The sequence below is a fragment of the Aedes aegypti genome, chromosome 1, assembly GCF_002204515.2.
Source record: "Aedes aegypti strain LVP_AGWG chromosome 1, AaegL5.0 Primary Assembly, whole genome shotgun sequence".
NCBI lineage: Eukaryota > Metazoa > Arthropoda > Insecta > Diptera > Culicidae > Aedes > Aedes aegypti.
The window spans coordinates 84523912-84547984 of record NC_035107.1 but is presented as its reverse complement, the minus strand read 5'-3'; the positions used below and the strand labels follow the sequence as shown (position 1 = coordinate 84547984).

At 35.7% G+C, this 24073-nt stretch overlaps 1 long non-coding RNA gene across 1 annotated transcript; it reads left to right on the top strand.

Annotated features, from left to right (window-relative positions):
* The first annotated feature begins 5675 nt into the window (after positions 1 to 5675).
* Positions 5676 to 6078, top strand: LOC5579377. Its single transcript, XR_002499766.1, has 2 exons — positions 5676 to 5862; positions 5935 to 6078. It is a non-coding gene; the product is annotated as an uncharacterized LOC5579377 (long non-coding RNA).
* The last annotated feature ends 17995 nt before the right edge of the window (positions 6079 to 24073 follow it).

Genomic DNA, 24073 nt, shown 5'->3' with positions numbered 1-24073 from the left:
GAAGGGCGCGTCAAATCCATTACAACTGTTGGGATAAAAGAACCCATCTACAAGGATGTTACGGTTACTTCAACCCTTGACTCCGGCTGGCACTCCACTCCATTGTCCAGCTGTAACTTCAATGATGCCCTGATGCACCCCCTCAATATCACCCATGTTATATGATTCAATTAAGTAATTATTATGTAATAAAATTAAATACAATAATTTAAAATATAAAACATATGAGAACTCATGCAATATCTCGATGATTTGACCTAGAATCGTTGAATGAAAGATGATTAATATTAAATACATAATAACAGATTGTTCCAACAAGCCTGAAAAAGAACACAATGACAATGTTTATACTAAATGTTAACGACGGCTTTCTGCAATTTGGGATCGTTCAAATATTAGGTACGCAATAAAAGGATGGAGGGGGTCTTCCTTAGTGTTGGGGTCCATAACACAATTTTTAATTTTACATACAAAAGCTGTTACGTAGGGGAGGGAGGGGGCATACAATTGACAAATTTTGTGTTACGTAATATTTGAATCATCCCTTATATATTGCTGATCCTGAAAAGAAATACATAAATTAAAAATATCGTTTGCAGGTCCTTTTCATAGGAAATGGTGCAGAAAATCTGTAATCAATTTTTGAATTAATGGTTATAATTAGCAACACTGACTGTCATTCTCACCCATTATTTAGATATGTACACTATAAAATCTTCTGTCAAGCCCTAAAAATAAAAATGAAATGTTATTTGTGTGTCATGCTTCAGGCTTAAAATGTGTTAGGGGATAAACATATTTCCTCTGTTGATTTTATCCAGCATTCCAGTTTTGTGTTAACAAAGTTTTTGACCTGAAAGTTAAATGCTTAAAACAAAGTTAAATTGCCAGAAAATCATCTGAACATTATGTTGAAGACACAGACAGAAACAGGTACCTGAAAATCAAACCAACGCTGTTGAAAAGTAATGCTTACTCCCATTTTTGGTGGTATGAATTCAACCTTTTAAAAGCTTTGAAAATCTACTGTTGCATTTACCTATTATAGATTGACGGGGATCTAATTATATAAAATAACATAACATAATATCACATAGTAAAACAATCACAGAATATAATAAAACAACCACGAATCGTGTGTAATGTCATGGTATGTAGGTGTATGAGTTAACGAATCCACAGCTTTTGTCGTAGATTCCAATCAATTTATTTTTGAAATAAACCAACTAAGAAATTAGAGAAAAAGTAGCTGTTACAATCAATGTTGGGTTGTATTTTAAGTAACTTCGTCGTCTTCATCATTGGTAGTTTTCTCTACATATGGGGTTCAACATTTTCTTAGCACTTCTGGCATATGAGCGTATGTTACTGCCAAATTTCAGAAAATTTGGAACGAAGAAAATACGTTAGTTTCCCTATTATGATCAAGTTTCTTCCTTTTAACTTGCAGAACTAAAAATTCAGCAAATGTTATTGCATCATTTACTATTGCAGCTGTAAACAAAAATAATATGGAATACATTTACGCACAAACGCATTTACGCCTGTAATAAATAGTCTAACTGTCAGCAATTGGTCGGCAACCCTAGAACTTTGGGCCCTGTAACAAAACTAAAATGAAACATATACATTCATACACTGATTATTGCTCATTGCACGATGACGTCATCAGAAAAGCGCTCTCTTTCCTTCCTTCAGGAAATCTGAAAACAACGGTGCCAGTACCTGTCAAAGTTGACAGGTACTGGCACTATTGTTTTCAAGTTTTGTTGAAGAGCGAAAGAGAGAGAATTTCGCCGTGATATGCCTAATAAGAGTCAGGGAAAACGTCATATTCCTCCCTCGTCAACATATAGATACTAAGTTCTAGTATATGTACTAATTAGGCGGAACAGATTGAGCTTTCCTAACCACTACAGATAGCGATGAAACAGTTCGCTCTGCAATTAATGAATTATGTTTATGGCCGCACGGGACGTCATTATAATCATCCTATCCATTTGAAGAAGCAGATCTCAAGTACCACTCCATATATGGTTGTGAAAAATTTATCACTATATTCTATAAATGTGGTGCACAATCGATTAAATTTTCAGCTTCATCGGTTCACTAAAACTCGAGATTTGCTTCGGCAAAGTTTTGATGATAATTGTTAGAGCGAGACAAAAGATAGGGAAAATAACACGGTCTCCCGTGTCCCCTTATATTCAACTTTCAAGCCATAAAGCATGCCTTGAAAAATACGCAGCAATCAACATTCGACACCCTACCACACCCTCTCTCCGTTTCCCTGTTTCGTTGGATGATGTCACCTCCACAAACCTAAACAAAAGAATAAAAAGCCGCTCTCTCTCTCTCCCCGCACCACCGCATGTCTCCTACCACGCCGCTTGGATCCGTGCATTTATCATGGACCGATGGTCACGTAAATAACACGGCACCGCTCGAACGTCAAATAGTGAACTCGTGCATCGGTCCAAAGTGTGCGACGAAGTTCGTCAATATAATACCCATACTACCTTAATCCCGTCTACAGCTTAGGGGCGGTCCATTAATTACGTAAGACAAATTTCGGGGTTTTTCAACCCCCCCTCCCCCCATGGTAAGATTTTTTGTATGAAAATCAAAAATAAATTCTATGGCGCGTAAGAAATCTCAGACCCCCCCTCCCCCCATAAACCCTTCACGGAGAAATCGAATTACTCAAAAATATTTTTTTTTATACTCAAAATTAAGTAAAGGCAGTCGAACTGCATAGTTGGGTGATTTTCGTTCTGTCAAATATGTACATTGAACTCAACCTTTGAGTTGTTTAATGAAAACTCAAATTTGATTAAAAAAACACTTGTTTTGTTTATTGGACTCCTAATCACATTTTTTATATACCGTCGGAGTTACTGAAAATAATAAAAAGTGTTTTGTTTTTCCATATTGATACAATTATTCAGCGTATATTCAACTTCCCAAAATTGCAATCTGACCGGCAATTCACAATACTGTGAAAAATATCATTAATTTGCCAAACACATTGAAAACACAAAGTTGAGTAGAAATAACTCAACGTCGGGCATTTAGGCTGCCTTCTAGCCGTTGAGTTGTTTAAACTCAATTTTGGATGAAAAAATGAGCCATCCATTTTGAAACGCCAACGCTGATCATCTTGTATTAGTCATCGTCGGTGTTAGACGTAACAGCAGAAAAATCGAAGTTTTATTAAAAATAAATTCAAAAGTTGGTGGGATTACTGTTCCTGACGTCATTTTATATAAAGTTCCGGAAGCTGGCCAGGAAATATTCCTAATTTATCAAAGGTAAAGTGTACTGAAGAGTTAGGTGTGCCGAAAATATAATGTTCAATATTTCCTTTCATTTTCAGGAATTCAATTGCCTTGAGTCTACGATTGTTCTTGGTGCAGGATTGCCGGAAATAAGAAGTGCCTGATCCCGACTAAAAACTACTGCGTTCTCTTTAGTTGCCACCCGTCATGCACGATGAAAAAACGAGATGGCCGTTCCAACTGTTGTTGCTGCCGTCCCAGCCACCCATCCGTCATCATCGATCAGCAAATGTTTCGGACAAAGGTAGGTGTCCTCTTCCGGTACTGTCCTGCAGCGGTTCTGATATTCGTAGGCGTTCCCCCAGTAAACGATTGCCGGAATCTGCAAGCTGATTATAGTGAATATGATTCAAATGGGATGTAATAAATAAGAAGAAAATGTGATCATGACGTTAAAATAAAATAAAATAAAATATATTTAGCTCTGTTCGTTTTCATTAATTACAGAACCATGACAACATTTATAATTTTTTGACTATCTTTTTCATTAACGAAGCTTTTGCATCAATAAACTACCCATTTTTGAGTTTTTATCGCCGGAGGTTTCATTGGGTAAAATACACCCACTGATATAATTCAATGCAACTACTCAAATTTGAGTACTAGGCTACTTACTCAAATTTGGGGTAACGCACAAACGTGCCGAGTTGGGTCAAAAGAACCCAAATTTGAGTACTTCGTTTTCTCCGTGTTACGTAATTAATGGACAGCCCCTTAACGACGCTAATGACGATGATGCTGGACACAGCAACGTGTGAACACATTTCAGAGCCATGATGACCGGTGACTTAACAGTGTTGTCAAGCTTGACGATATAATCAATAGCCGTATAAAACAATACGATTATAATTTATAATTATCATAATTAAACATCAAAATCAAGATGAATAAATTTTCAAAAACGCTATGAATTTCAGAAAAGAATTAGGTTTTAAGCATAATATCGAGAGGAAAAAAGTTAAATGTCTGCTGTTAAAATGTAGTAGATAAAACAATATATGGCAATATATGAACCATTGTGTAACTTTTGGGTTATGTAAACAATAAAACAAAATAATCTTAGATTTAATACTTAGCTTCGTGCTTTCCATGGTAATAGCTCTGTCAAACATCTCTCCATCACATCTGGCACCAATGCTGCATACAGCGTAGCACATGGTTTCACGTTTTTTGGTTTTCAACACACACCATTCTGTCCTGTACACCGCTGCACAATATCGCATTTTTTCTCTGTTCACACACTGTATTCCTTTTAAGGGGACACGGGAGACCGTGTTATTTTCCCTATCTTTTGTCTCGCTCTAACAATTATCATCAAAACTTTGCCGAAGCAAATCTCGAGTTTTAGTGAACCGATGAAGCTGAAAATTTAATCGATTGTGCACCACATATATAGAATATAGTGATAAATTTTTCACAACCATATATGGAGTGGTACTTGAGATCTGCTTCTTCAAATGGATAGGATGATTATAATGACGTCCCGTGCGGCCTTAATGACGCTTCCACTTTTCATTCACACCACTACATATAGACCTCCACAGATACAGATTTCTCATTTTCTCCATTTTAGATCCATAAAATCTATTTATTCTTATCCAACAGCACACATTTAATTCTTCGCTGTGAAACACTTCCTACGCTTCACACTCGTCAAGGTTGCCCCACTAACAATCAACAAAAAAAAAAAATCAAAATTCTCCAACTAAAAAAAAATAAACAGAGCACACGCGACTCGACTCGGTGAGATCACAAACTGCAATGACTCCATAAATCCCTTTCAAATTCCATTCAAAAATCTATTTTTTATTATTCTTTGGGAATCTTTGATGAAACCTAACATGTGACGAGTCAAAACGTTTGTTTAGACAAACTTTTGATAATTCCTCCAAGAATTGTATTAGACATTCTCTAAGAAATTGCATATACCTTCTGAAATTACTACAGAATTTACATCAAACCCGGAATTTTACTGAGAACATCTCAAAGCAATTTCCTAGGCAAAGATTCCCCTTGAAATTAAATCCAATAAGTTATACCTAGAAATTTTCGACGGAGTCATTTTTAAAGTTTCTTAAAAAGTTCCTTAAAAACTCATGAGGAAATTTTTACAATTTGGAAATTTTCAAGATCCAAAAAATTCCAACCTTTACCACTATGAGGAACAATCGTTAAAAACAATTTGGTAAGCTAATTGACATTCACCACACATTGTTCACTCATTGACTGAGTTCAAGTTGCAAGGATTGGGATTCCCGTTCTCTATTGATGCATAGCCACGTCCTAGATAAGTGGTTCCCCTTGAAATGGGCGAATCTTTTGCAAGAGCAAGTACTTAAAGTCCAAGAAATCCTCCCACATCAATCAGTTCCAAGCCTTGTGAACCAGTAGTGACATCGCATTCCAAAGAAACTAAATTAGCAGAATGAACTTCACAAAGTTATTTCTCCTGATCGCCGTGGCTGTTCTTCTCCTGACCGGGCAGTCTGAAGCAGGTGGCCTCAAGAAGCTGGGAAAGAAATTGGTATGAGAAATTTGTTCTAAAATACGTTAACCAAATATATTATTAATAAATTCATTCTGTTTTTTTTTTCAGGAAGGTGCAGGAAAACGAGTTTTCAATGCTGCCGAGAAGGCTCTTCCTGTTGTAGCTGGGGCTAAAGCTCTAGGAAAGTAGTAGTTTTTACTTTTCCAAAATAAGTTCAGTTAAATTAGTTAAATAAAAGTAGCTTTATATTAATTCCTACCTTCTACTATTTACTTCAGAAGAAGCCGATGAGAAATAACAGTATTATTTCTAGAATTTGGAGACACCGTGTGTTTCACTTGTGTTGTTAATTTAACCTATCGTTTTCTGGTGAGTTCCAATCTTGGTTGCAATGATGATGTCGTGCTACACGATAAGTGTTCATAGTTTTTATCATCAAATTACAAATTTATGCATACCCTTAATGAGAATAGAATCTTACTCTTAGAACTGTTATTAAATTAGGATATGCAAAAATTCACCAGAAGAAAGGTTTATAGATTTAATGCAATATTGATGTTACGAGTTGAAATCCAGTGCTACTCAAGATATTGATTTTAATCATAATATTGTTATACATATTATTAGAAAAAAACTCTTAATTATTCTTGAGGTACATTTTTCTAGAATCATTTGGGAAATTTCCCTGGGATTCTTCCTCAAATTTATCTTGAATTTCACCTGTGGGATTATTCTGGAAATATTGGGATTATTTCTAATATCTCTCTAAGTTCTTCTGGAAACCCCAGTATTCTTGAAGATACCGCTCTGAGATTCTTCCTCCGAACAATTTTATTCAACCCTTACGGTATTACTTCTAGGAAACTTCTAGATATCCCTCTGTGATTCTTCTAAACATATTTTAGGGATTCTTGCAGAAAGCCTTCTGTGATTTTTGCGTGTATCTCCTCGGGATTTCTTTGAAAATACTGGAAACTACATCGTTAGAATTTTTTTTCTGAAATATAGCGAAAGTTTCCACCGAATATCCTGATGCAATTCTACCGGATATTTTTAAAGGATTCTTTCAAAGATTTCCTAGGACGCCCTAAGATTCTAATTGAAATTCTTATGAAATTTCCTTTCAAATTCTGAGATTGTTATGAAATTCTTATGAAATTGCTTTCAAACTCTTAGATTATTCTGGTAATGCTACTGGTTTTCTTACGAGAATGCCTCTGAATTCTAACAATAATCATTTGAGCCGTTTTCGGAAATCCATTTGGGATACCTTTTGCCATTTACCATTTGGATATCTTTCGAGGATACTTTCGGACATACTTCTGGAATTCTTCTAAAATACCTCTGTAATTTTTTAGTCAATACCCTTATGATACTTTTGGGATTCTTCCGAAAATCCTTTTGGAATTTTTCCGGATATATTTGGATTAAACTTCCCGAAAACCTTATCGGATTCTTTCGAAAATATTTCTTTAGTGATATCCAAAAGAATCCCAGAAGGTACTTCGGAACGAACCCCGTAAGATTTTCATGAAATTACCAGGGTTTTTGGAAGAATTCCCTAAGACATCCAGAAGAATTCCTGAAAGTTTTCCGGAATAATTCCAGAGCCATGTCCGGAAGAACTTCAAAACGATTAACGGAAAAAATCCAAACGGAGTTTCCAGAACTATTTCAGAGTAACTTTTATAAGAGTATTCGAAAGATTTCCGTAAGAATCTCAGTAGTATTTGTTATTTGAGTCCTCTTCCTTAGGAATTTCTAAAGCGTGAACACGAAATTATTGCGATACATTCAACAGGGCATAACATTTCTACCATTGGGTAAAAATCAACCAAATATTGCACACTTTCTCATTGGTGTGTATTTTTTACATGCTGCCAAACTTGAAGTCGTGTTTTTCGATTCAACGAAAATGGAGGTGAACCAACGCGAGTCGAGAGAACAAATTCTTTCCAAACACCAGTAATTTCCTGACCTGTCGCATCGGCAGTAGGGAAGAATGTTGAACATTCACCATTCAACCGTCTCCGGAGTGTTGAAGCGTTTCCTGGAGCGGTTGACGTTGGACCAGGGCAAAGGAGCTGGAAGAAAACCGGGCCCGGAGCACAAAAAGACGGATGGAAAGGTGAAGCGCATGATTAGAGCAAATCCCAACGTCTCAAGCCGTGATTTGGCTAAAAAGATCCGCATGTCGCAGAATGCAAAGAAGAGAGCTGGACTACATACATACAAAGTACAAAACTTCCCGAACGGCGATGAGCGGCAACAATCGACGGCTAAAACTCGGGGACGGAAGCTCTACGAGAAGATGCTGACAAAATATGGCTGCTGTGTGATGGACGACGAAACGTATATAAAAGCCGATTTTAAGCAAATCCCGGGGTTGGAGTTTTTCACCGGCTAGAGCAAGTTTGATGTGGATGACAAATTTAAGAAGAAGAAAATATCGAAGTCTCTTGCGGTCTGTAGAGCGAGCCTTCCGAGACAAAGGGCATAGTAAATGGCGAGATCTTCAAATCTGAGTGCCTCGAGAAGCGCCTATTGCCGCTCTTGCAGCAGCACGACGAAGCTATTTTGGCCAGATTTGGCATCATGCCACTATTCTAAAAGTGTCCTGGAGTGGTATGAGGCCAATTCTGTCCATTTTGTTCCAAAGGACATGAATCCGCCAAACTGTCCGGAGCTGCGCCCGGTGTAGCAGTACTGGGCAATAATGAAGCGGGAACTTCGGAAGAGCAAGCAGACAGTCAAAGACGAGAAGCATATGTTAAGGAAATGGAAAAAAAAACTGCGAAACTTGTACCGGATGACACTGTAAAGACTTTGATGGAGGGCATCAAGCGAAAATGCCTTCAATTTTACACTCAAGGCTTTTTCGATTAACTTTTCTTTTGGCTTTTGAAGTAAATATATGTATAAACTACCCTAAAATTTTGGTTTGATTCTAAACATTATAAAAAAATTGGCATGACATTTTCGGTGTCGCAATAATTTCGTGTTCGCCTTTTATTTATATTCAAGAGTGATTTTCTGAAGATTAACTAAATAATCAAAAATGGAAATTAACTAGTTCATAAAAAAATCAAGATCAGAATTCCAAAATTCCAAACGGATATTCGAAATTTTCCCAGAAAGATTTCTGGAAAAACTTAAACAGTTTATCCGATAGAATTGAAGAAGGAATTCTAGAAAAGGGTCAGGACGATTTCCGAATAGTTTTCGGAAGAATTTCTCCATAGTAATTTTGTTGTTTTTTTTTTTTATTTTCATAAAAAAGATTCTCAAATGAATCCCCAAGAGACATCTGGAAGAATTTCAACATGATTTCTGGAAGTACGTTATAGGAATTCCCGGAAGAATCCCAAGAATTTCAACGGAATAATAAGTCAGTGAAAAAATAGATATTTTACTATAGTTTCAAACGGATTTCTGGGAGAATCTAAGAGGGATATCCAAAAAAGTCCCAGGAACATTTACAAAAGAATTACTGATGGATTTGTGGAAAAAAAATTTAGTGGGTTGATATAATAATTTCGGATGGATTTCCGGAAGAAATCCCGAGGGATTTTTGTAAGATACCCCGAAAGATTTCTGGAAAAATCTTCAAAAGACGTTCAGAAGAATCCCAGATTTTTTTAAAGAATTCCATCCCTCAGCAAAGCAATCGTAGAAACATGTTCGGCAGAATGCCAAGGAAATTTTACGTAAATAACTCGGAAGGATTTCCATGAAAATCCAAGAGGAATAATCCAAAAGAAGATTTTCGAAAGAATCACAGAGCGATCAGAGAGATGACTATGCATAATAGTTTCAGAAGGATTTCCGAAAGAAACTGAGAGGAATTTTCGAGGGATTTCTGGCACAATCCCAGAAGAGTTTTACGGAATAATCTCACAGGTATATTTGGAAGATTCCCTGAATGATTTTCTGTAGTATTATTAAGAAATTGCAAGTTCCAGCAGCATTTCCGTAATAATCCAAAAAAATATTTTTGGACGGAGCAGTTCGAGATATGTTTATGGAAGAACTACAGCGAACTCCCTGATAAATTTCAGAAGAATTTTATATAAAGGATCACCGGAAAAACTTCAGAATTTTTTTGGATAATGCCAGAGAGATTAACGGAAGAATTTATGAGGGGTTCCAGGAAGAATCTCAGTGATATTTTCCGAAGAATCCCAAGAAAATTTTCGAAACAATCCTGGAGAGCCGTGGAATTTCTTGAAAATTCCTTAAGCGATTCAATTTATTATTTTAGATGAACTTCCGAAATCATTCCAGAATGAATGAAACAAAAATAGAAAATAATAAGTAATGCATAAACTTTGGTTATTCGGCGACTTTTTTTAAGTGTTCAATATCAATTGTTTTTTTTTTCATGCACGCGTTCGTGAAATGAATCTGGCCATGGTGCAACAATCGCGCTACATTCAATGAATCATATGTAACAAGAATTGTCGGCGCAATCCATCAAATTTGCTCACCAAAACCATTTTGGTGGAAATTACAACTCACACACATGTCAGCTCTTGTTAGCACTCAACATGTGGTATTTTGAGGCTACCGCTGGAAACAAATTAGGCTTATTCTTCTGCTTGGCATTACGTCCTTAATCTAACAGAGCCTTCTCATCTTTTTTTATTCCAAATATTACATAAATTTCTTATATCTAGGTATTGGACATCACTATCATCCTAATTTGGTAAAACAAATATAAGTAGTTTTTTTTTTAATATTCTGTTAACATTTTATTACATTTTATTTGCCGTAGCTCGCAGTTAATAACTGTGGAAATGCTCTTAGAACACTACGCTGAGTACCAGGCTTTGTTCCATTGAGAACGTAATGCCAAGAAGAAGAAGAAGAAGAAAAATTTGTCTAAAACTATCATTTTATTATTTTATTTGACATTTGTTCCAATGTTTCAAAATTGGATGATGTATGTAACTTTGTACTACCATGAAGGAAGCTTCAGAATAATTTTCAAAGTTTCATTTTAAATCTTCTGCAGAGCTTTCTTCCTTGTTTTACAATAGTCCCTATTGGTACAGCAACAACATGGCTGGCCTGAAAATGTGTTTGAAGATCAAAAGCTTGTTCTTCAGACAAAGTTGCGATTTTATGTTAATAAGTGGATACCGACATTTTATATATTGGTTACATTTGGCTTGAATGCCCTCAATGTGATTTTTGAAAGATCTTTTATGTCTAGCATGAGCCCTAGATACTTAACTTCATCTGACCAATTTATATGATCTTCTCTCATAATGACAACATGTATATTTGAAAGCTTCAAATATAGAGCTTTTGGTTCTTGTGAGAATATTATAAGTTGAGTTCTAGAAAGATTAGAAGAAATCTTCCCTTTTTGCAAGTATGAAGAAAACATTATTATTTTTGCATTCTACTACATAGCATAGCATAGACTGATTGTACATGTCAATGGTTGCTACTCCGTGATTAATCGGAACTGGTAAGAATTGCACTACGATCCAAATGAATAAGGGATGGGAGTTTCCGCATACTCTCGCAGCAGAGCAGATCTAATATTATTGATCAATAACGGCGCCGGCCAAGTCCTTACAGTCAGGTGGGATGGGGAAGGAATATTAGGGTATAATGATTGTTGCTTCTAGAGACCGAGAATACCTCTGCATCTCCAAAATCACCACGGGAAGGGTGTTTATTAGTGAGGGAGGAAAAGATCTGGGAGTCACCTCTGGTCGATGATGCGATCCATGGAAAAGGGGGGAATATACGACTTATATTTAAAGCTAGTTTTGTATTTTTGTCTCGAGAAGTTTTTGGTAGAAGCTTTAAAAAATACGTCAACATCTAATGTCGAACAATTCAAAAGACTTTTTTATTAATGACGAAAACTGAAAATTACATGTAAATATTTTAAATTATATGAAACAGGAATAATGCCGACACTTGTAGTGACGAACCATACACAGTTTGTTTGAAAATTACATATGAGTATTACTGTGCATTTTGTCTCGATATGGTAGAAGTTTTAGAAAATACGTCAACATTCACAATGTCGAACAATTCAAAAGATAATTTTTAATAATGTCAAAAAGAGAAAAATATATGTATATTGAAATTGTTTAAGAAAAAAGCATTATGCCGACACTTATAGTGACGAACCATACAAAGTTTGTTTTAATATTACAAAAAAGTTACGCTTTCTAGAAAAAATGTGTTATCATAAGCATGAAACGAACTCATCAGTTGGTAATCCATTCTCGACTGAATACAAAACTGACACTGACAGCAAAACTTCTTGGCGTCCCGAAAACAAACCATCTTGCTTGGGCCTTCCCAAATACCTACCCAGCAAGACGCTCCAAAGGGTTTATTCACAAATTTCATAACGCCAAAAATGATCATTTTCGACACCCACCCACCCCCTCGTGACACTTTTTGTGTGAACATTTTATAAATTTTGTATGATCCGTAACATCACGAGGACACCCACCCACCCCCTTTAGCGTTATGAAATTTGTGAATGGGCCCAAAACAGGAAAAAAAAAATCTCCGGCGACGAAAACACGCGTGAAACCGTGAGCAAAATCTATCGGACGACGCAAAACCGAACTGTTCTGCTTGGGCTTCACGAAGCACTCATTATTATTTTTGCATTCTACTACAGATGACAAACAGGCTTCGTCCTTTGGCAAAAATACACAACGAAATTTTTGAAAAATTTACACAACTTCATGTACAAATTTATCAAACTAATGTTTCAACTCATGGTTTAAAAATGCTTTTCGAATGAGTCATAGAGAGTTTTAAAAGAGATGTTTAATCACAGAGATATTGACATTAGGACAATTCAAAATTTAAAAATATTTGAAAATTTAATATCCTATATCTTCCTTACCATCTTTACTACAAAAATTTAGTTATGAGAAAATTTCAGCTTTTTCGGTGGTGAATTAAAGGTGGTCCAAAAACAATGTAGGTTTACATGGAAACTACTGTGGAGAAACTTTTAAAAATATTTCAAACACGTCAGTACTGTTAGGTGAAGATTAATCGAAGCCAAACCTTGAATTATCAGGAGCATGGATCTGCAGAACGAAACATCCGTTTAAGCTGGAAACTTAGGCGATTGGTCACTCGCTGGTGATGACCAATAGATTAAGTTTTCAGTTCAATCAGGTGTTCGGTTCTCCAAATTTGTGCTCTTGAAAATTTGGGATCTGGCTCCGATTCATCTTCACCGTAATGTAAGTTAATACTTATTATCCCATAGATAAAGCTCATTCTTCAAATCTTAATGAAGGGTGTTGTTGGGGAAACAAATCGCTTTTGATCTAATTTTGTTTGGGATTTTAGTAGATGTTTGAAGGGCTATAATCCCATATGAAGCTAAATAATTGCAAGTAAACTCATGAACATCTCTTCTACTATCCATCGGATTGAATTGCTCTCTTCAGCAAATTTCTTTATTATGGTATGAAGAATGAGTTTTCATGATTAGTTTGTTCTGCCATTTCAATACTAACGTGTTTGTTACATTGGTCAAAATTTCTCCATAGTAATGTCCATATAAATCTACATCGACTTTGGGCTACCTTTTAATCACCACCTAGAAAGCTAAAAACGGGAAGAAGCTTATCGATTGTTTATTTTTGTCCCAAAGTATGCAGCTAAAAATAGTTCAATCACCTTCTACTATTCAGCTAACGTACAACTCCCATCACATGTCGGGGATTTTTTCGTCCCGTTGAGTACCTTTCCCTGCAGCAGGATGAAAAGCATGCATTGATAATTGGCAGCGCGCCGCGAAACCACCGTCCCAAGCGCTGGCTACTCCAGCCCGAAAGGGGATTCCCTCGCATTTCTTCGCTCACTGAACGTGGGCTCGATCGCTCCTCTTCGAGCAGCTGTATAAATATTAACCCCACGTCGGTTGCTCTCCATCAGCAGATCCTTCTGTGCGCTCCGTCGATCAAGTTCGTGTGATCAAGCTCTAGATTGGCCACACACGTATTCACTCGTAGTACTTATTCGTAGAAGAAAGCAGACGAAATGAACTTCAACCGACTGTTTATCTTGGTTCTTGTGGCCGTTTTGGTGGTGCTTGGACAGCAACAGTGCGGCGTGGAAGCGGCGCCCAGGTGGAAATTCGGCAAGAAATTGGTAAAAATTGATTCTTGCGCTACTTGAAATTCGCAAATTTAACATAAAAAATTAATTTTCGATTTATTTTTTTTTTTAGGAAAAAGTCGGGAAAAATGTGTTTAACGCTGCTAAGAAGGCACTGCCAGTCGTTGCCGGGTACAAGGCCCTAGGATGATCGATTCGTTCGATCTTAGGATTAAAGCAGCAGTTATTAAATATGTGTTTGTGTTAAGAAGGGTTCACCGTGACAGACTGATTATGGATAGAATAAATATTGTTTAATTAAAAAGATCTAAATTTACGTTCTTTTCCATTATTCTTCCAATATTCCCATCTTTTGATTTCCACAATACTTCTATTGTCTTAAAGTCAATGTGTTTACCTCATCAAACAATGGAAATACCTTCTCGTGTGCCGTTCTGACTAAAATTGTGAAAGACACTGGAAATGGGAATAGAAAAATTGTACCCTTACCTCATACCATTTGCAATTGGAATGAATTGGGCACCTTGAGAAATATGTACATTGTTTTGCAATAGAGTGATTTATATTTTTTTTGATTCCTTTATTATTATCAATTCAATCAATACATTAATTTCTAATTTCCAAGTGTTTTGTGTTGGGCAACAATATCATTCTTATTTGCTAAAACTAAATTAAGCTCTTATTTACAATTGTTAACAACATATTATGTATTTCATTTACCGTAGCATTTCAGAAAAAAAAAACTTTCAATGAACTTAATCGAACTTAAACTACATATGGTTGATATCGAAGAGAGATTCGTCGAAAATTATCAATAATTTTATTCGGCATTTGTTCCAATGTTTCAACATTGAATATTCTATGCAATTCATTAGTATTATACCACGGAGCTTCAGAATTATTTTCGAAATTTTATATCAAATCCTCTGCCGAACATTATCCAAGTAACCAAATAGCACTTTGATTCGCCCTCCGTGCTAATATAGTGCTATTATAGAGCTGACATGCCCTATATCAGCCGCTTAATAGCCCTATAAGCCCAAAAAGTCGAATTAGCGGACTAGTGGTTACTTGGGTTATCCTGGTTTAACAACAGTAAGTCCATATTGATACAGCATACAACATGGCCGGCCTGAAAATTTATTGTAAGATCAAAATCTTGTTCTTAAGGCAAAGTTTTGATTCGATAGCATTTTCTGTGAATAAGTGGATACAGACATTTTATATACTTGTTACATTGCTACAAATGGTTTTGTAATAGTAAGTTGTTCAGGGAATTATGGTTCGGAATATTACACAAGAGATTTTCCCTTCTTTACATCATTAGATGTTCTTTAAAGTTTTGTTGCATCTTAAGATTTACAAGATTTTCAGACAATGAAGACAGTTGTAAAACTAATGAGAAAATACTATATATGAAGAATGGAGAATTCTTATTTGCCAAAACCAGATCAAGTAGCGATATGCAATGACTCTTTTTGAATAGTTTTTCATGTTCTGAATTTTAAGTGACCATTATCACTAAAAACCTTTTGTGAAACATTTTTACCCGAATATTGCATACATGCAGACCCTTCTCATCTCCGGCGCTTTCCTTGCTCTAGAAACTTGATGTTTGAACATTCCGAAGTTGATAATAAATAGTAAAGATTCTTCAATTTTAAGCTATTTTATTTTGATCTTTCAAAGTTTGCTTGATTTCTAGAATTCCATTTGCAAAAAATCTAAATTTTATGAGGACATTTATATCACATTTATCAAGTTCGACAAGGACAATATCAAAATCTATAAATGTTGCTAAAAGAAGTTCAAAGAATAACACAATTTCGATGAATCATCATGAAATAATCATATTTCTGAGCATGAATTTTATACCCAAGATTGGGCAGATTAGTAGCTTTTAAAATTTCACGAACAACTTAGGCAGGATTTACACAAAATGTAGAATAAGATTGTCACAGAATCATATTAGGATTTCACAGAATGCTAGACATGGCTATCACCGAATGTGGGATATTTTTCTGCGAAAGATTCTTACACCATCCTATGTAAATTTCTTGCAGAATTCTGAGTAAAAGGACAGACTTCTCCAGATTTGAGAACAGGATTTTTGAATAGAATCCTAAGCAGGATTAACGCAAAATTTGAGACTTCAATGTTAGAAAACTCTGAACAAGATTTTCAAATAATACTAAATGAAATTTGAACAGAATATATCAAAATTTTCTGGTAGAACCCTGGGAATATTTTTTTTTATAAAATCTTGGACAATATTCTCACAGGGTTCAGGGCGGAATTTTCAAATGCTTGGGTTGTATTTCGGCGACTCACAATTCTCACAGTATCTTTGGCTAGATTCTCACAGACGCAAATGTCTAAAGTTGTTCAAAATAAATTTAAAAAAAATAAATAAATAACTTCTATTTCGTTCACCAAAACAAAATGCAGAATTCGGAAAAGTTTGGCCCACCGCACCATATTATTTTTGAGATTTGGCCCGCAATTCTAAAAGGTTGGGCAGGCCTGTTCTAAGAGGTTTTTTCCCAAGATGGTATCCAAGAAGTATACGCACTGCTAATGCTTTTTCTAACGGGTCCAACGAAAATTCCAAGGCATGGGTCCAAAAATGGATAGAAAAGGGATCAATTGTAGAAAAAAGGACTGAAAACCACTGTTTTATTGTGCTAGGTAGTTTCAAAAACTTCCGACAGCAGAAAACATTTTTTAAACACGGTAGAGGGTACGATGCGCACTGACTAAGCAGACTGCTGTTTTCTATGTCAAAACATTTTGTGCTTTATTCATAAATTCTAGGTATTTGGTATCCTCCTAAACATATTTAGAAGTTTTACTTATTTTGCTCTTCCGAAGGCGTAAACGCTGAATATTCATCAACTTTAACATTATTTATTATTTATAAAGGAGCCCAGATAGCCGTAGCGGTAAACGCGCAGCTATTCAGTAAGACCAAGCTGAGGGTCGTGGGTTCGAATCCCACCGGTCGAGGATCTTTTCGGATTGGAAATTTTCTCGACTTCCCAGGGCATAGAGTATCTTCGTACCTGCCACACGGATATACACATGCAAAAATGGTCATTGACATAGTAAGCTCTCAGTTAATAACTGTGGAAGTGCTCATAAGAACACTAAGCTGAGAAACAGGCTCTGTCCCAGTGGGGACGTAACGCCAGAAAGAAGAAGAACATTATTTTTAACCGATTACAGCTTTCATTATATTTTATTGTATGTGTAGGTGGTGTGTAAATGGATGTGTAAGTTGAGCATAGGTCATGTGTCAATATCCTTGATATAGTTTGTATATTTTCATAAAATGTGTAGCATTGATACTTTTTTAGTTTAACCAGAAGCCATAATCTTATAGAATCAGCTTCGCGTGGCTCACATAAATTTAGACCCGCAAAAAATTTTTGGAGGAGTGTCACATCGAGTTCTTAACAAACATTCATAAACCAGATTTTCAAAAACAGGTTGAATTAATTTTTTTGCGGTCGCGCCAACGTTCACGTTAATACATGCCTTGAATAATCTAACCCGAGCCTCTCCTCTTTAGGGACTGTTCATAAACCACGTGATTATTATTGGAGGAGATGGGCGGAGGTGTCTGTTTAAATACCATGGTCCATATATATTCCAAAATGCGTGTTTGTTCGTAGGTAAAACTCAAGGGGAAGGATGGGAGGTGTTGTGGATATCAAAAAATAAAAAGATTACCACGTGTTTTATGGATTGCCCTTTACTCGAGCTTATCCAACAGTGCGCAAAAGCTTCCTATTCTTCTTTTCCTCGTGTTATTGCATCTCAACAGAAAAAAGCTTGCTCCACAATTTAGTATTGAACCGCTTTCACAATCACTAAATGAAAGCTTTCTTGGTACGGTAGAATTTATTGTTTCATTACGTCCTAACTGATAAAATGCCTGATCCGCGCTGGCAGAGTTCTTTGAGACCACTGAATGACTCTATAATTCAAAGATCACGATCAGACCGCGATTTGAGTCCAGCTACTTTGAGCATCGGTTTGCTAAGCACCGAAGGAGCTAAGAAAGATCCAAAAGAACACGTTGATCGTCCATAAATCACGTGATCATTTATGGTGGGAGGGGGGTTCTGGCTAAAGATTACGGTCTTTACTTATTTTAATTTTTTTTATAGACAAAAGTCCACGAGGGAGGAGGGGGGGGGTGCTTCGGTTCTGGAAAACCAGAAAAAAATGTCACGTGGTTAATAGACAACCCTTAATCGGTATAGCACATTCAAACCATAGTCCCAGTAGGGATTACCGAATCCATATATTATCGACATAGCTTTTTTTTTTGGATTTATATTTTAGGGTAACAGTACTAAATTTCGATCGTATTGCCAGAAACGAGGTTGATAAAACTGTGAGTCAAATGGAGGATGTCTCATATTTTTTTGTTTTATGAAAACATTTCATGGAGAAAAGAAAAACTAACCTGAATTTTGAGTTTACTTTACCCAAAATTAAGTATATCGATTTTTCAACTCAAAATCTCTTGGTATTGTCTTCTTTCCTCACGAATGTTGTTAAAAATAAAGGGGTTCTTTGGTCCAATAAGCCAAGTTTAGGCATCTTTTTTAGGCTTGGGTTGAAAGAACTTAATTTTGCGTTAAATCAACCGTAAATTGAGTATATTCTTCTAATGGAATTCTTCTAGTAGCATCCTTGGAAATTCAACCAAAATTGACTAATTGGGCGGAATAGCGTTGAAACAACCCGAAATTGAGTTGAATCCCGTCTCCGTGTACACGAACCGGGGTTCCTCATAAGGGGTTGTTCATTAACCACGTGGACATTTTTTTCGGATTTTCACACCACCTCCCCCTCCCCTTCATGGTATTTCGTCCATACATTTTTTTTTAATTTGTATCGACCGTGGTCTTTCGCCAGACCCCTTTTTTGCCCCGTCGTTAGAATATAATAAAAAAAGTGCGAAAAACCAATCACCGATACTAAACGGTTCATTATTAGCACTGAAACCTTACAAAGCAGGTTCGACAATATTCTAGATTTGGATATTATGGGATTTACCGACATTCCTTTGCACCGAATGAAGCTCGATCGCTCGTTTTTGGACGATCGCTATATAAATGTCAATCCGACTACACTTCAGGTTCAGATCGATCTTTGGGTCGCATAGATCGACTTGACGTAATAATTTGATCACACGCCTCCAACCATAGCAAAGCAGACACAATGAATTTCAACCGTTTGCTCATCCTGGTTTGGTGGCCCTTTTGGTGGTACTCGGACAGCAACATTACGGCGTGGATGCCGCTTCCAGGTGGAATATCCGCAAGAAATTGGTATAAAAAACTTTCGAAGTTCCAAAAGTGAAAACGTTTAACCATATTATCTGGATTTTTATTCGTAGAAAGCTGCCGGCGAAAAAGTGATTAGTGCTGCCAATAAGATATTGCCAGTTGTGGCCGCAATTAAGGCTCTAGGATGATCAGCTATCGGTTCAGTTTCTTCTGGGCTGCAGGATGGGCTGTTATCAAATGTGCGGATGTGTTACGCAGAATTCAACGTGACTGACTGATTATGAACATAGCATTAAAAAATTACGACAATAAAAGTGTATGTTAACTTGATCCGTTTACTGAAGATCAGAACTTAGTTGTTCAATAGGATCCAAGATGGAACACCTGCAGCAAAAATTAGTATGTTTCGGATTGAATTCCTACACATAATTTTATTGACCAATTTTGTTATAGTATCAAAGTGTATTCTCAGTAGAAAAATGTTGTAAAAGCATTGAAAATTAATAATTTATAGCTTGTGTTGAATATAGGTGAATTAACGTATTCTCGGCAGCCTAGCCCAGTGATTTCCAACTTTTTATAAGTGGCGTCCCCCTTTAAGTTTTTCAAACATGGTGTGGACCCCTACAAATTAATGTGCTTAAATTCAATGTTTATGTAAAGATCTTTTATTGAATCAACAGATGGTGCTCCCAAAATGATAATGAAAGAGTTCTTCTGTGATTCCCAGGAGTTCACTAAGACCACTAAGGATCTATGTAGGAGTCTACCATACATCTTTCAAAGAGTCTAATACTCTATGCCCATCGAAGTCAAGAAAATTTCGATTTCGAAAAGATCCTGGACCGATCGGGAAACGAACCCGGACACCTTCAGCATGGCTCTGCTTTGTAGCCGCGGACTCTAACCACTTGGCTAAGTAAGGCCTTACCCATTACATAACGCGTAATATTGGCTAATATATATCTTGCTGCCGACGTTAAAATTTTCTCTTGGAAACCTAGGAGAAATGTTAGTTTCATTTTCCAATTCCACTTCTAATTACAAAACAATAAGGCTTACGATCTCTTATTGATAGAATGGCATAGCGTTTTTTTTACCATGATTCACGTATTAAAAACCAAAACAAAGGTCCTAGGCCCATGGCATGGTGAAATGAAGAAACTACAAAAACAACAACCGCAGGCCACCATCACTTCTCTTTTATGTCATGTCTTTGTAAACTATTTACAATCTATTTCGACTACAATCCTCACCCATCCAACAAATGTACCGTGTACCCTTTCTAATTTGAACGATACCTCATCATACCATCGGGATACATTTTCATTTGAACTTCCTGTCACCATACAGGACAGTTTTTCTGGTGATATTGTGAATTTCAATTCCGATTGCCGATAATAGTCAAATGGTACCGAAGCCGTTAATTTCCCTACGTTTAAATCAAAAAGTGATTTGTGCTTATTTGTATAGTCTATTCAAAACGCGATAAAATGTTACTCATTGTCTTGATGTTCAATTTTAATAGAACATGAGTAAAAGAAAGAACAAGGCATCAGTTTTTGAAAATGGCCAACTCACGCTCTGAACAAAAATCTTTTACAGTTTGTAATTCGACTGCGAGAGGTGAATTTTGAAACTGTACTCACCACCGCTGTTTATATATTGCATATCTATCGGGCGTTGTTACACACAGAAAAACAATGTAGAAATATGAAAAAATAAACTCAGTGTAAACAGCACGATTGTCTTTGTTGCACTCCTTGTCTTTGTTTGGCCTTACGTTCCTACTAGAACAGGGCTAGCTTATACAGCCATTCCATGAAAAACCGATCTAGTGGGTCACCGAATTCCGTGAAAATTTGCTATTTTGTTCTTAATCCGAAATAAGGATACACGTGTTTTTGGATTTTTTGATTAGAAATACCATTTCCGAAGTAGAATGACCAGAAAAACCGCGATTTTGTCAATTTTTTATTTAAAAAAATATTATAACTTTTGAACCGTTCGACCGATTTTCAATCTTTTTGAACGAAATGAAAGCTAAAGATTTTGACTTTTATAAAATTCCAAAAAAATGTTTTTTTACATGAAAAAAATCAATGGTTTCCGTTTTTTCGTGTTTTGAAGGCCTCGGTACCAGAGAGGCTATTGCTGTTCTCATTTTTTCTTGAAAGTTCAGAAAATTTTACGTTTACTGTCAAATTTTCAGCAATGTATGTTTATTAGTTTTTGAGATATATTTTTTTGAAAATAAAAAATCAGTAATTTTTCATTGGCACACACTGTACGTCTCTGCTCATTAGATTTTTTCTTTTTATAAATATCATAACTTTTGAACAGCTAAACCGATTTCCAATCTTTGTTCATGGAATTAAAGCTTAAAATTTCAACTTTTCAGATAAAATTGGAAAATCTGAAAAAATACATAAAAATATTATTATACTTTAAATATATAAAAAAATCCAGTTTTTTTTAGAAATTTCCATTTATTTTAATGTAGAAAATGTTTTTTTTTAAGTTTTATATTTTTTTCTGAAAAGTTTAAATCTTAAGCTTTAATTCCAAAAAAAAAGATTGGAAATCGGTTGAGCTGTTCGAAAGTTATGATTTTTTTTAAATAAAAAATCTAATGCGCATTAATTATCGTTATTTGCAACTCGTTTTACATGATTATCATTAAAAATTACGTGCCATGTAAATTTGATAATTTTTTGCTGTGTGGTCATGAAACATAAAAAAAACGTTTCCGTTAATTTTTGAAATAACGAGGTTTTTAACGTTATTTTTTTTTAAATTAGAGCGGATTTTTATGCGTTTTTTTTACGTGGAACATCGGTCGACATAGAAAAAAAAAACTTAGTGCATTTACAGGGATTACTCCGAGAATTCTTTCTGTGATTTCTTTGAAAGTAGGGTAACTCGGTGTAATACGCCCCAACAGGACAATACGCCCATCTTCATTTTCACGGGATTGAGGGTTCTTCCACACGTAAATATGACTACATATCTGAAATATTCGCGAACAAATGATGTTGCGCATATAAGTTCTTTGAAAAGTATAAACAATCAATAGAAATTCTAAAAATATCGAAAATCAGGTTTTTGGTTTAAAATTTTGCTTTTGATAAGCAAGCCTCAGGGGGGGATGAAGCCCATTCTTTACTATTGTACTTAATACAAAAACTTTTACCGGGAGACGACTGCTAATGGACCCTTTTTAGATTAGCAGGTGGTGGAATTCTCCTTGGAAACATTTCTACAACGCTGTGGACCTTTTTTCTATGGGAGGGGCATATTGCCCGGGTTGTTTTGAAACGTAAACATTGGGACCGTTCACAAAAAATCATCGTGTACACTTTTTTGAAGCAACCTGGAAAGAGAAATTTGCTTGCAGAGCATGGCCAACTAAGTAAGCAACACATTGACATAGAAAACTTTAAAAGTGATGCATTTGCTACCGCAATAGAGCAGTTTTTCCTTAAGGGGGGCGTATTATACCTTTTTACCTTACTCCAGAAGTTTTTCCAAGTATCTCTTCAGATATGCTTCCAAGGATTCAATCATAATACTTGAAAGATTATGAAACATTACTTCAAGTTATTCCTCCAGGGCATCCTCCTAGTTTTCCCTAAAATGTGTCTCCAGGAGTTGTTCCAAAGATTCCTGCAAGGCTTTTTCTAGATGGGTTACTTCAGACGATCCTCCAGAAAATTCTGCAGGGATTCCTTCATAAGTTTTACCAGAAAACCATCCAAGGATGTTTTAATTTCATTTTGTGTTTTTTTTTTCCAGAAATTACTCTAGGGATTTCTACCAAAAATGCTCTAGGGTTCACTTTATGACACGCTCAAGAATAGCTCGAGGCATTCAAAAACTACGACCATCTTTTGAAGGAGGGAGGAGGAGTCTGACAGTGCATTATCAGGTATTGGAAAACACCATGACAGAGGGGGGCGCGGTTTAGAAATCCCGACAATGATGGACATAATTGAGTTTTCCCTACCGAGAAATTCCTGAATTGATTCTTTCAGAAATTCCTTCAGTTATTCTTTCGGTGTAACCTCTAATATTATCATACAAATTTCTGTTGAAGTTCATTCAGAAATTCCTCTTAGGATAAGAGTATTTCTCAAAAAAATCCTTTTACAATCGCTCCAGGAATAACATCAGAAATTTGTACATCAGTCCATCAGCACTTCATCTACGTATTTCTCCAGGAAACCATCTAGAAATTCGTAGAGGGATTTATCTCATGAAATTAGTAAGGTAACAAAATTTTTTAAGAATTTCGTCATAATTTCAACGTAAGTTTACGATTGGCTTTTATTTCAATGTTTTTCCAAACTAGGAAGCATGTTTTATCTGTTTTTTTTTTCTTATGCCATTCTTGTTTCGTTGCATAGAATATCGCTTGTTTTTCTAAACTTTAACTGATCCGATTTTTTGAACATTATTTATTAATTGGTATGCATAAATATTAAAGGCAAACAAATCCAAAAGAACTGATTATTTGCTGTCAAACCTTATATGTCGAGTTTTTATTATACTTGAAGTAATCAATAAATGATGATATATCCGAATAAGTAAAAAAATACAGAATTTTATAAAATCTTCCCCAGCGAATCAGTGCTTGACAGGTATACTCTTAAAAATTAAACTTATTTAAAAGGCTTCAGAAAAAAAGAATTGTGAGAATAAAAGAGAAACAACTGTTTTATATAATTTTAATTTAATTTAATTTAATTTAATTTTGATTTAATTTAATTGTACAGATTTACTGAGATAAGATATAATAAAATATGAATACGGCGACTCCTTCT